The sequence below is a fragment of the Phacochoerus africanus genome, chromosome 14, assembly GCF_016906955.1.
Source record: "Phacochoerus africanus isolate WHEZ1 chromosome 14, ROS_Pafr_v1, whole genome shotgun sequence".
NCBI classification, from domain to species: Eukaryota; Metazoa; Chordata; class Mammalia; order Artiodactyla; family Suidae; genus Phacochoerus; species Phacochoerus africanus.
This window is the reverse complement of record NC_062557.1, coordinates 10,449,322-10,463,015: the sequence shown is the minus strand read 5'-3', so window position 1 is coordinate 10,463,015 and position 13,694 is coordinate 10,449,322. Positions and strand designations below refer to the sequence as shown.

General features: G+C 41.5%; 1 long non-coding RNA gene across 1 annotated transcript; it reads right to left on the bottom strand.

Annotated features, from left to right (window-relative positions):
• Positions 1–468: 468 nt before the first annotated feature.
• On the bottom strand, positions 469–4,359 carry LOC125115108 (uncharacterized). The gene is made up of 3 exons (XR_007131983.1): positions 4,266–4,359; positions 1,749–1,792; positions 469–1,095 (listed from the first exon to the last, which is right to left on the bottom strand). It is a non-coding gene; the product is annotated as an uncharacterized LOC125115108 (long non-coding RNA).
• Positions 4,360–13,694: the final 9,335 nt, after the last annotated feature.

Sequence of the window (13,694 nt, the reverse complement as noted above, 5' to 3'; positions counted from 1 at the left end):
CGCCTACTGAATGGTAGCTTGGGACAAAATTCTATCTTTGGTTTCCTGGCTCTCCGCTTGGAAGGTCTCAAGTCATAGATTAATATAAACAGGATTTGCAGGGAAAAAAATAACTTCTGGGTGGCTCTTGTGTCCTTTAATGAGTTAACATCAGTCTTTGTATTTTGAAAATAGCCTTGATGTATAAATTTCAAAATATTATGACTAATAGCTAGTGATAGAAATGCTATCACCGTGCTGAATTTAAAATGACTTTGACTTGTACATGTTAAATGTGTTCCTTACTTTGAAGGTGATAGTTGCTTTTTTTTTTAACTGTTAGAATAATGGAAATTACTAAGTCTTTAAGGTTTTCATAAGCGACTGTTATTTTGTTTAATGATTAAGATGCCCCATGACCATGCCAATCAGGTTTCCTATAGCCATCTGCCTGAGTGCCTTCATATGCTTTTCAGTGAAGACAGTTCATTAAGCAGAGAATCACATTTTATTTATTCAGAATTGAAGCCATAAATCAGAAACATATTCAGCTGGACCACATATCCTGATTTTTTGTCCACAAAATTTGTCATTTTACCCATGATTTCCATACATAAAGTGGCATAGCTTGGACATAGATTGTTAAAGGAAACATTTCTAGTGAGACTTAAAATGTGGAATGGAAGCGAGCCTCTGGGGGAAATTACCAAAAAGGACTTTGAACTTTAAAATGGGCTAAAAGAATGAACGAGGCGGGGTAATTCCTCTGGTCCATTTTGAAGTGAGGGTGACCATCCATACTCTTTCCAGCTTTATGATTCTTTGTCTTTCCTGAGACCTTGTGAAGCTCTTGCATTTCAACTTGCTCGTTATCAAGGGCCGTGAAAATCCCATTAGGATAATCCCATGGAACCTCTTTCCACTCGCCCTTTGTGGTTTGGGTGTTCAGGGCATGCAGGAACTTCCAGATCAGTATCAGCTTTGAGAGCTCAGAGTAATTTCAGGAAATAAGCCGAGTGCCCCATCTGACCACCTGTCAGTGTGCCTGCTTCCAAAGAGCTTGCTGTTTTCTCCCGACGACCTTGAAAGTCTCTTCCGGGACCAGAAAGCCCTCTTCTAAATCAGAGGAAAAGAAATACTTTCAGTGAAATGGTTAAGAATTCAAGGAAGAAAAGCGACGAACACCACATACAGGCCCACTCACAGTGAAGATGAGACCTGGACAAAAGTTTGGAAGGTACAGCTTCCTACTTCCTTTCAAGGTAATTGCAGTATCCAGGACAGTGAACATTCCGTCAAAAGCTGGGCTCTGCCAATGTGCATTTTTCTCCCCAGAGAATAACCACGAGAAATCAGTTTTAATTCAAGAGGAAATTACTTGTTTAGATTAAAGAGACTGACAAGTTCATGTCTAGTCTGGCCCAAGTACCACAGGCAAAAGCATAGGTACTAGACAAAGGTCGAGAGGAGAGACCCAGGGCTCCTTAGTAGCTGTGTGACATTGAAGTCAAGTTCAAGGCTCCTATTTTTATTGGTAAAATGTAAGTGATAATTTTGTGTGGACTCATGAGGTTATAAGGATTAAATAAGATAACATACTTTAGCCAGACCTTCAGCAAATGCTACAGAGGAGAGAGCTGCTATTAATAGCTCGAGATAGTTGTTTCCTAATGGATTTTTCCCCCTGCAGTGAATCTCTTTCAACTGGATGGTAGTAATGGATTTTTATCTATTTGGGGGGAAAATAAGGTCATACAGAACAAACCTACCTTTTACTCCTTTGTTATGATATAAGCTTTGCCTCAGGAAATACCTGGAACAAGAGCAATTTAAATATATTGTGAGGGGTTCCTCATTTTTAAATGGTTGGCTAACTAAAGGCCACAAGAACCATGACAGGGTGTGTTATTGTTTTCCTTGGTTTACTAGGCTTCATGGTGAATTCTCACTGTTAGAATTACAATATTAGCATAGAATTAATGTGCTGTTAGGATTAGCTCTGAAGAGATCTCTGCTCCCTAGAAAGTGGGTATCCTGCCTTACCCATAAGAGAGATAAAGATGACGCTTGTTGCATTCTAAAGTGACTTTATTTCATTCATCGTAGATGCCCACTGAGCCAGGCTGGCAGTAAAAAGGTACAAATTCCTTCTTACAAACAGAGCAGGTGCTGCTTTTTAGAAGCTGGATGGCTGACAATTGATATTCTATTTTTTTAACCCATTTTAACAAACACATTGATGACACTTTTGTGGTTTGAGGGATTTCAATCTGTTGTTGGCATTGTTACCTTGCTGCATGTGGCGCTTGTTCACACAATTCTCAGGTTTCACTGAGCTTAGGATTTTCCATCTGGTTGTCTTGGAACAACTTTGCTTTGTCCATTGACCAACCCAACAAATAGTAAAGGGTCAGAAACAAAAATGTCGAGGGTCCAGGTGCCAGAATGGATGTGTTTCTGTGACAGAATTCTGCTTCATTGTCAGTGAGAGCCCCCGTTTTCCCACTGTTCGGAATACTGCCATCACCGTCTCCTTCCAGCTTGGGACAAACTAAGGGAGCAGGTTCCATGTGCAGACTATATACAATACTTAAAACTGTTTGTGGGAGTTCCCATTGTGGCTCAGCGGGGATACTAGGTAAGAAGCCGACTAATATCCATGAGGATGGGGGTTCAATCCCTGGCCTTGCTTAGTGTGTTAAGGATCCAGCATTGCCCCAAGCTGTGGCGTAGGTCACAGATGCAGCCCGGCTCCCGTGTTGCTGTGACGATGGTGTAGACCTGCAGCTGCAGCTCTGATTTGATCCCCAGCCTGAGAATTTCCGTATGCCACAGGTGTGGCCCTAAAAAGAAAAAAAAAGTTTGTACTCAAACCCAAATCATTTCTAATTTGCTTTGCTGAGGCCGTATTATTTGTTGTCAAGAAAAATTCCGTATCTGAATTATAATGCACAGATTTGTAGCTCCATTTTCAGAGACAGGACCGATTATCGTGTCACAAGCCAGCAAAACTACCAACTTTCAGAATCACACATTAAACAGTCACCTTTAAGGTGAAATGATTTGACTTATTTTATTTAAATACATTACATACTATATGATAACTGGGTTGTATGTTAAAAGGAAAGCAGGAGAGAAGGAGGTGACTAAAGTTCTAGCTTAATCTCATGGAATAATAAACTGCAAAGAGATTATAGGAACATGGCAAAGACTTATCCAAGAATCATGGAATTTCTAGGCTGGAAGGAATCTTAGGTTGGACTTTGGCCCTCCTAATTTTAGAGATGAAATATGGAAACAAAGGGAAATCAAATGGCATCTCAGGGTTACAGATTAGTAAGTGGCAAAGTTGGAAACACAAACTCAGTCTCTCAATTTTAAGAATTCAGTGTTTTTCAAAGTATGTAATCAGATTGTGTCTTCTCTTCCACATTTTGCATTTCAATTGCATTTAATTTAATACACACCTATTTCCACACCAATTTGGTTCCTACCATCTTTTATGGATACCCTCTAAAACACAGAGGTATGCTAATTCATTGATGAAACTTAATGAAATAATCCAGAATTTACCTTTTATTTTATATCAGAAATGACTTCCCTATTAGTTATATTTTTATATTTTACGAAAAATAACTGCACATATATAGTTATGTGTTAAATGTAGTGACATATAGTATTATATGTAGTTGTATATATTGCATATATAGTTTTATATATACAATGTTTAAATTTTTTTCTAGGGCAACTGACTGGATTCTGGGAAAACTCAGTTCATGTATCAATCAGAATGAATCATTACAACTTATCCTAAGCATGTACCCCAGGGGTGAAATGCCTGGTTCCTTCCATGCACTTTCTTCTTCACAGAGACATGTCAGGGAAATGGTTATTAGTAGAAGTTGCTTTGTCCATTTCTGACTAATTTGAGGGAAATGGTAGCAGTTTTCTTACTATTATATCACGATGCCTGGAGTTCGGGCTTGTCACAGCACAAGCTACGTCTGCCTGTTTAGATGACTCAACAGTTTGACTTTGTCAAATCAATTCATTCACACATTGTTTTACTGATATATCTAAAGTGCTAGCTGTGCATCAGGCCCCCAACCTGTGCTCCTAGCCAAGCTGAGATTTTCCTTTGATGGGTCCAAATCAAAGTACAGAAAACCAGTGATGCAACTAGGCTTGCATTAAGGAGTGACCATGGCCCTGAGACTAACCTACTGGGGAGGGAGGCATTCACCCAAGATATGGTAACCAAAAAAGAGTAGAAAATCACACTCTACCTGGACAAGGGGTGAAGTACCAGCAGATCAACCAGGAGGGGGAACGACAGTAGATTGCAGGTAGCGGCAACAAGCAAATCCTTGGATCGCCTGATCCAAGGCAGGGCTCAAAAGCATCAGTAGCTAAAAAAAGCTGTGGGAGTGGGGAGGTTGTCAGTTAACATGCACGTGCAAGCAACATGCACGTCTAATCAAACAAACAAAATGTCTCCTGCGGGAGAAATGATGAGGCCTCCTGGGTATTTGTAGTGTCAACAATCGATGCCGTGTCTTTTACTTTTTTCTTTATACTCACTTAACGTTTATGAGAGTTTCAGTTGACTGTTCCCTCCTCTGGACTCCTCATTTTTTGCCTCCTCTCCCCCAAGGACCGCACGTCACCTGTCACAGCTTAGAACTGATCAGACAGGAGTATTTTCCACTGATTACTGTTCTCTGCTCTCCTCCAGTTACCGAGACCTGAGCTGGGCCAAATGAATGAACTTGAGACTGTGCTGCCAAGTTGAATACACTGCACAATTCAGTTTCCACCTCTTGAATCCCTATGGTTCATTCATCTGTAGCTCGCTCTCTTTTTTCTTAAATAAATCACCCAAGGCACTATTATAGGCAGGCCCTGATGCTGTGTTCCAATAGCTCAGTTTTGTTGGGAATTACAATCATATGAGAGAAATCTCCCATGAAGAATGACAGCAATAACTCAGTAAGGGCGAGCATTGGAAGTTTGTGTTCTTACTTTTTAAAGAATCAGATTTTTTTTTTTTTTAAATCATGATTCTCTTCTTTGCTTAAAACTTCTGAAATCTTGGTAGAGTAGGGACAGTTATACAACATTCAGACTTCAGGCTCTGTTAATCTCTCAACTCTAGGGAAGAAAAAAAAGGGTGACTCACCAGTCATCAGTGGTTTCTGGAAGAATTGTACAGTGTTACTCTGAGAAAACAAAATATATTGGTTCCATAAAGGAAACAGAAACATTTGTCTTCAAAGAAATGTAGGTAAAAGGGTTTAATACCTTCAATGAAATCATGTTCCCTCTATGAAACATCTGCTGATTTCCTTTTAACTCTAGAAAGCAAATATTGTTCTCACATGACTCCTTGATGGTGATTCAGGCAGAGTTCCCCAGGAAGGCCCTGGGATTGATTGATTGCTAAAGATTTACTAGTTTATGGTCAAGAAAATTAAGAAACATATTGCCCTAAATGTGAAGAAGTTAAAAAAAATTTTGTTATTTTTAATGGCAAAGAAACTCTGTTTAGCAAGTTTATTAACGTTGAGAATCGATTTTCCCTGTTTTGTTCTGGGTTTCTAACTGTGATCCTAGGCCGGGCTTTTTCCCCTGTTCCTCATCTATCATCCTGTCCAGATCAATATATGGCCTCTGTCCTTGGATGGCACAGCTTTCTGTTTGTAGGCTTTGGGATAAAATATCAAGAGACTGAGACATTTAGTAACCTTTCTAAAAAAAAAAAAACAAAAAAAACTTGGCTTTCTTTTCTTTCTAGAAGCCTGGATTCATTTAACTCTATAGAGTTGGTAGACTCTTCCCCCTTGTTTTTGTTTGTTTGGTTGGTTGGTTGGTTTTTGTGTTTTTAGGGCTGCACCCGTGGCATATGGAGGTTCCCAGCCTAGGGGTCGAAACTGAGCTGTAGCTGCTGACCTACGCCAAAGCCACAGCAACATGGGGTCCAAGCTGCGTCTGTGATCTACACCACAGCTCACGGCAATGCCAGATCCTTAACCTACTGAGTGAGGCCAGGGATCAAACCTGTGTCCTCATGGATACTAGTCAGATTCCTTTACACTGAGCCACGACAGGAACTCCTCCCCCTTGTTATAATCTTGGCTCTCTAGTTTGACCTAAAGGAGGCTTTCTTAAGTGACTATAAAACAAATGCATATTATTAACACAAAACATTCTCAAGGGCAGAGGAAGTTTTGAAGCTGACCTTTGGTACTGATTGTCTTAGCCAATTCTTCAGGAATCAATTTAATCATAGAAGGGATATGTATAAGAAGATTTGCATTGTGCATATGTGGATGCATGTTTTGTAGGTTGTTTTCTGGGATTAGCATTAATTAAAAACATGATGAAAAAGAGGCCCAACCTGATGTGGGTGTTCCTGTTATTTTATATTTACATTGCATCTTTGTAAAATCCTTTCCAAAGAGTAAGTAAGATTCCTAGACAGAGGATATTCTGAATTTTGCCCACTATTGAAAAACCAGATGAGATGTATTGAAAAGCATTTGCTTTGCATCATTTATGTAAGTAAACCAGTATCAGAGAATTGGCAACACACACACTGAATAACCCAAAATCCAAATAAGTGAAGCAAGAAAAGAACATTTCAAGGGTAAGAAATTGCTGGATACATTTTCAGAATATAACAGTAGCAATGCTATATATATGCTATGCTATAAAAGGCTTTGATTAAAATCTGGAACAAACAGAAGAATTAAAAAAAAAAACAGAGTTGGGGTAAAGAAGATGAGCAGAAAAAGATAACACGATCAGTCAGTAAGGTGCTCCATCATATCAGAAGCTCTTGAACAGTCTTTGACTCTATCATACTTATGGTCCTCTTGGGGACAAGGAAAACACATAGAGGTAAGGTGATTTCATATGCCCACACAACCCTGAACAGCTGTTTGGAAACCTTCACAGAGTTAAGAAAAATTTGAGCTCTTCATTTGACTGTTAGGTATTAAATAAGCATAACCTGAAAAGATACAGTCAGTTCTGCCATAACACTTGTTTTGAACATGCAGATTAGTTCCAGTGCATTTGATATATTAAGGAACAATTGGACATAATGTGTTTGCTTGAGCATAGCATGTCATTTGAACAAGCTTCCTGTTGGCCTACCTGTGATTCTGTTTTCAAGAAATACTAGGTGAGTGAAAAAACTGCACCCAAGCCAGCGGAGCTACAGAGGAATACAACACACACACACACACACTCTCTCTCTCTCTCTCTCTCTCTCTCCCTCTCTCTCTCTCTCTCTCTCTCTCTCTCTCTCTCTCTCTCTCTCTCTCTCTCTCTCTCTATCCCTGGCCATCTCGGTTCACCAAATGTGTTATGAGCTCATCTACCTACATTTAGTGGTACTACTTCCATCAGATTTCAGGGAACCCTCCTTCCACCACTTCTCAATAACTCGCAAACTGCAAACCTTTCTTCCAATGCCCACTTCCCCAAGTAAACCTCAGGCCTTTCCCAAGGCAAAATGCTGTGTTCACTGTAGCATTTATGCATTCTTTAATATTGACCATGCACAGTGACACTCCACTGTTTTATCAGGGTCTTGTCTTTTTATTTTTTAATTTCTAGGGCTGCACCTGCAGCATATGGAAGTTCCTAGTTTAGGGGTCAAATCGGAGCTGCAGCTGCAGACCTACACCACAGCCACAGACCTACACCACAGCCGCAGCAACACCGGATCGGAACTGCATCTGCAACCTATGCTGCAGCTTGGGACGAAACTTAACCCACTGAGTGAGACCAGGGATTAAACCCGCATCCTCATGGACGCTATGTCGGGTTCTTCACCCACCAAGCCACAACGGGAACTCCTTATTTTTATCTTTTAATAATACGTCACTGATGAAATTTTTGAGTATTGTGCCCCTTACCCTGTTTTCTCCATAAGTCCTTGGTTTTTGTTTGTTTTTTGCTTTTCATTTTTATGTTTTTGCAGACTATGGTGATTTTTAAGAACACTGAATGCTGTTTTGTAGTGGAACTGTTAGACCGCAGAGGGGAACTCATGGGTGACAAGCATGTGGGACACTAAACACTCAAATGTGCCAGGACTCTGCTTGGGAGATGCTGTGTCCTCCAACAGGATCTGTTCACCACCCTCACTGTATGAGCAAAAAAAACTAAATGTGTTACTTTGTCTTCATTTTTGAGTTTGTCCTTTGCCCATTTCATTCCTAATGCCCCCATGGCTTCATTTACCCAGAATGAACCTAACCAGCTGGCAGTGCCTCATACTCAGAGATGGGTTTTCCAAAGACCAAATGGACCATTTTCTTGCCTTTTCAAAGAGTGCCACACAGGAAGGAAAACAAGAAATTCAACTTTTAAGCTGGGCTATTCATGGGCTTTGCGAAATCCTGGCCAAGAATCAGAGCTTTTCATTACGATGCATCTCACTGATTTCCAAATAGAATGAACTGGCCTTTTCATTAAGGCCGTAGGAAAGCAAAGTTGGGTTACCCTGGTCATTCAGTGTTGTTATCTGATGAGTGAAAAAAATGGATTACTTTTCAATATGCATTTGGGGAGCCCAGTACTTTCTTTCACTGGTTCTATTTTGTGAAAATTGGTTCAGTGGAAAGGAGAAGTCCAATCTTGCGTATTCTTCACGCCTTTCCGCTCTGTGGGCAGCGGAGAAGGATAGGTGGGCTCGGAAGCCGCATGTGGAGCGCTCACATTGCTGTTTCCCACTGTCAGGAGAGCCCCAGCATCCCACCCACTCGAGAACACTCTACTCCCGTAACCAACAGGAGTGTTACTTCACTACGTTTCTTAGCTTTCAGCTAAAGCCGACACACACACAGGCACACACTAGCACCCACTGTGACCCTTCTTTCTTCTACCAACCCCCGCTCCCTGGAGATATCAGTTTGCAGAAGAAGGGAGAGCCCCCATTCTAAATTCATTATTAGGAAACAGAATGATCTCTGACACTGAACCTATTAAAATACTTGGTGGATAAACAATATAAGTACAGCTTGGCTTTAATATGAACTAAATTTACTGTTTAAAAAGTTGGACTTCCCGTTGTGGCTCAGCAGTTATGAACGTGGCTAGTATTCACGAGGATGTGGGTTCAATCCCTGGCCTTGCTCAGTGGGTTAAGGATCTCGCATTGCCGTGAGCTGTGGTGTAGGTCACAGACGTGGCTCAGATTCGGCATTGCTGTGCCGGAGGCTGGCAACTATAGCTCAGATTCAACCCCTAGCCAGGGAATTTCCATATGCTGAGGGTGCAGTCCTAGAAAGACCAAAAAAAAAAAAAAAAACCCTAACTCTCCGTGATTTATAAATTACTGAAATGAATACGCTATACTGACTTACTCTTAAATGGCATCTTTGAAGGTATTATTTTTACTCTATTTTGTGAGTGTTCCAGACCACCACATTCTTTTCGGTTTCCAGACCCAGTTCCAACATCGCAGGGACAATGTCCCCACAAAAAGGGGCAATTTTCCAGACACCTATTGAGTGTCCTGTCATCCAACTCAGTTCTGAAACCATGTGCCCAGATGTAGCATCAGATTCTACGGGCGAAGGGTTCACTCCTACAAGACTGCCCCCTCTCCCTCTTTGGGATAGCAGGTGCAAGCCCAGGTTGTTAGCTGAGCTTCTGACCACTGACTGGCTACCAGTTAGAAGTTCCTACAGCCCCCTCCAACTCAGAGTGTCAGTTGCAAGTTCAGGTGATCACCTGGACTTCTGACCGACTGTCATCGATCGGAGATTCCATGACCTTCTCCTTGGGTTTGATAAATTTGCTAGAGTGGCTCACAGAACTCAGAGGAACATTACTTATTAGATCACTCATTTACTATAAAAGCATATGACTCAGCAACAGCTGGATTGAAGAGATGCATAGGGTGAGGTATGGGGAAAGGTGGGGCTTCCAGGCCCTCTCCAGGCCCACCACTGCCCCAGAACCTACACATGGTAACCAGCTGGGAAGCTCTCCCAACCCCACCCTTGTGGGGGTTTAGGGAAGCTTCGTTACATAGTCATTGCTGATTAAATCATTGACCGGTGGTAATACCATATGATATCACTTATATCTGGAATCTAATATAAGGCACAAATGAACCTTTCCACAGAAAAGAAAATCATGAATTTGCAGAATAGACTTGTGGTTGCCAAGGGGGAAGGAGAGGGAGTGGGGTGGTTGGGGAGCTTGGGGTTAATTGATACAAACTATTGCCTTTGGAATGGATTAGCAATGAGATCCTGCTGTGTAGCACTGGGAACTATGTCTAGTCACTTATGATGGAGCATGAGAATGTGAGAAAAAAGAAAGGATACATGTATGTGTAACTGGGTCACCATGCTGTACAGTAGAAAAAAAATTGTATTGGGGAAATAACTATTAAAAACATTAATAATCGGAGTTCCCGTCATGGCTCAGTGGTTAACGAATCCGACTAGGAACCATGAGTTTGCAGGTTTGATCCCTGGCCTTGCTCAGTGGGTTAAGGATCCGGCGTTGCCATGAGCTGTGGTGTAGGTTGCAGAAGTGGCTTGGATCCCACGTTGCTGTGGCTCCGGTGTAGGCCAGTGGCTACAGCTCTGATTAGACCCCTAGCCTGGGAACCTCCATATGCTGCAGGAGTGACCCTAGAAATGTCAAAAAGACCAAAATAATAATAGTAATAAAATAATAAAATGAATTAATTAAAAGCCCCCCCCCCAAAAAAATTATTGACTGGTGGTAAATGATTCAACCTCTAGCCCCTCTCAGCTCCCCAGAGGCTAAAGGGGATGGGACAGGTAGTTCTGACCTTCAAGTCTCAAGGTTGGTTTCCCTGACAACCAGCCCTCACTAGAGGGCTGAGCAATTGTTACCTCATTAACACAACAAAAGACATGTTTATTTCTCTTATCACAGGAAATTCCAGGGGTATTAGGAGCTCTGCCAGGAAGAGGTCTTATTATAAATCACAATATCGCACTTAGAAGTAGTTTTTTGCATATCTAATTCATTATACTATTTTTTAAAAAGAGAAGAGGGTAGTGGGCAAAGGATTGCCATGGATAGTATGTAACCCATTAGATAGAACTATTCAAACATCTTTATTGGAAGTGAAAATCTATCATCCAGGTATCTTGTTTACATAATATTAATCATTCAGGTATTTGGTAATGTGTGTGTATGTGAGAGAGAGACAGAGAGGGAGAGAGAATATACTGGTCCTTAGCAATCTTTGAAATGCATAGATCAGGTTAAGAGAAATCATTAATGCCAAATAAACTTTTTAGAATAATTTTATGCAGAGGTTCATCTATACAATTCTGATAAATTTTGGCTCCTTCATTCTTTGCCCTTATGTATAAATCAAATCAAATAGTTGAAATATGAAATATGCTGCTTTCTAAGCTGGATTCTGATTTACAAAGTATTGAAGCAACTAAACATTGTAAATATGGTCAATTTATCTCAGAAAAAAAAAGTGTCAAGAATTAGTTTGCCTTTAAACAGCACAATACAAATCCACAACTAAATGCAGTATTTCCAAGCCTGTGAAATCTCTTGGTAACCCTATCCATTTCAGTTGTAAGTAGGTGTATATTTTATACAGTGCAGGATAAGAACCTGTGGATGAACCTGACAGCTCTAATGGCCTGAACCTAGCCAGCACCCAGATTGGGACTGGAACCCATGTGCCGTGCAGGACTCAAACCCAGCCAAAATCCAGATTGGGATTTAAAGACACAGTTTTAAATTAAAATCAGTTACCTGGTGTCTGCACTCACTGAGGTTCAGGTTCTTTTTGCCTCTGTGCAGAAGGCATTCAGCGAGAGATAAAAAGATAGGCAAGAAATAGATTTATTAAGATAGGACGCTTGTGACAGATGCAAGCAAGCAGGCAAGGAGGCTCTGCCCCAGGGTTAGGGGGGCTATAGTTTTATCGTCCAAGGGGAGTGAGGGTCGGAAAAGACCTCCTCTTCCATTCTGGGCATAGTAGCTCCTCTTCAGTATCCAGAAGGGAGTGTATGCAAATCAGCAGAAGGGCGGTCCTCAAGCTCCAGCCCTTGATCTGAATCTGAATGCAGGCCTCATCCTATCCTCCACCCAAAGACCTGAAGCAATTCTCGCACCTCCACTTACCAAGCAAGGCCGACTTGTTCTGATGGCTTTCTTGAGCAGTTTATTAACGTACAGTGATCTCCGGAAGTGCCCTGTTTCCCTCTCTATCTGTGGTCCCTCGCTGGGACTTCTGCAACTACCTGTGCCTACTCCATCCCTATCACAGATATGATGGCAGTAATAAGAGTATACAAAAATGTATGGAAATCTTCCATTTTGAAAACTAATAACTGCTGGGAACATTTATATGTGAGCAATAGCAACTAACTTTTAAGTCTTAGAAGGCTATATATAGCCTTTATACCTTACGCTTTATAAAGATGACAATAATTTTTTATTGTCTGACTGTCTGCATGATCCCACCCAAATATTTACCCTAAAACTTCAAATGGCTACTTGGATTTTTTTTTAAGACTGAATTGATCAGTCCACTTTTTTCACGCATTCAATCAGTAAACATGTTTATTGAACACATATTTTTCTCGGGTGGCTATGGGGTGAAAACATTGCACCCTAATCACTTGATGTTGTTCCCCAGAACTTACCCCTTTGGAGAAAGAAATCAGCAAAGAGACTGAGGGTATGAGGCAAATAAGCGTTTATTCAGAGAGAAGAGAGAGAAGATAGAAGTGGGGAAAAGCACGGTCAGGCTCCTGTGGGTGATGGGGAGAGGGAGAGACAGAGAGAGGAAGAGAGAGACACCGTGATTTAAATCACCTGAACCGAGCCAGTCCTTTCCGGCTTCCTCTAGCCAATCATCTCGCTCTGTCTGGCCTTGAGCCCACATTTGGCCTGACTCAGGGCCCTCTCCTGTGTGCACACTCGCATCTTTTAGCCTGGATGGATTCTAACACCCAGGTTTCTGGGAAGTTGACAAGATATACTGTGGTCTGGTGCCTCTCCTTTCTCTGACCCCAGAGGGATCTTTCTGTGGTTTTGGAGGTCTCCTGGGCCTCAAGAATGAGTAATAAATAGTCTCTGTCTTGTATCCACGCAAGACACAGCTCCTCCTTGCTCCTGCCATGCGCTTTATCTTGAAGTTATCTGTCCACAGGGAACAGGTTACAGTTGCTCAGCCTGGGACCCATCTATTTCTTGCTTCAATAGCATGGGCCAGGTCCTGTGTTAGGTGTTGAGTATGTGATGCAGAACAAAGAAGACATGATCCCTAGTCTTACTGATGTGGCTTCATTTCATGATCCTATGAGCAGATAGAACAATAAAGTTACATACTGTCTACTTAAGGAAAACCCACAACAGGAGACTGTGAGTTTAAGTTTTATTCGGGGACATACTGAGGACTGTAGCCTGGGAGACGGTCACCCAGTTAGTACTGAGAAAACTGCTCCACAGAGGTAGGGGAGAAGCCAGTCGATAAATGAATTTCTTGGCTGGGAAATACAGGCAGCTGAGCATATCTCTTGGCAAAATGCTATTGCTAATCACTAAGAACAGATCTCTTAAACGATGATTTTAATGCTTTTCTATGTATGAGAAGGTGTGAGAATCTGGGGTCATGGAGATGCTTTCTAAGATGTGCACCTAACTGTCCAGGGATCTGTTTATCCAAAGCACAGAGGGCC